Consider the following 263-nt stretch of genomic DNA (forward strand, 5'->3'; position numbering starts at 1 on the left):
TATTCACAGGATAGGCTAGTTCTTTAGGATCAATAGCTAACTCTTTTACCTCTAGACTGGGACAGGATTCTTTATAAACACTCATTACCTCTCCTATCACATCTCTTCTTAGAGACACCATATTGTCACTGTAACCTTTCTTACAGGACATCATTACTAGTACACACTGGCTCTCATCCACAATCTCTACCAGTGATCCTACACCATGACTATTAGACCAGTAAAGTCCATTCTTCCAAAATGTACAACGTCGCTTTAACTGG

Source organism: Amphimedon queenslandica, unplaced genomic scaffold, assembly GCF_000090795.2.
Source record: "Amphimedon queenslandica unplaced genomic scaffold, v1.1 AMPQUscaffold_13067, whole genome shotgun sequence".
Classification (NCBI taxonomy): Eukaryota; Metazoa; Porifera; class Demospongiae; order Haplosclerida; family Niphatidae; genus Amphimedon; species Amphimedon queenslandica.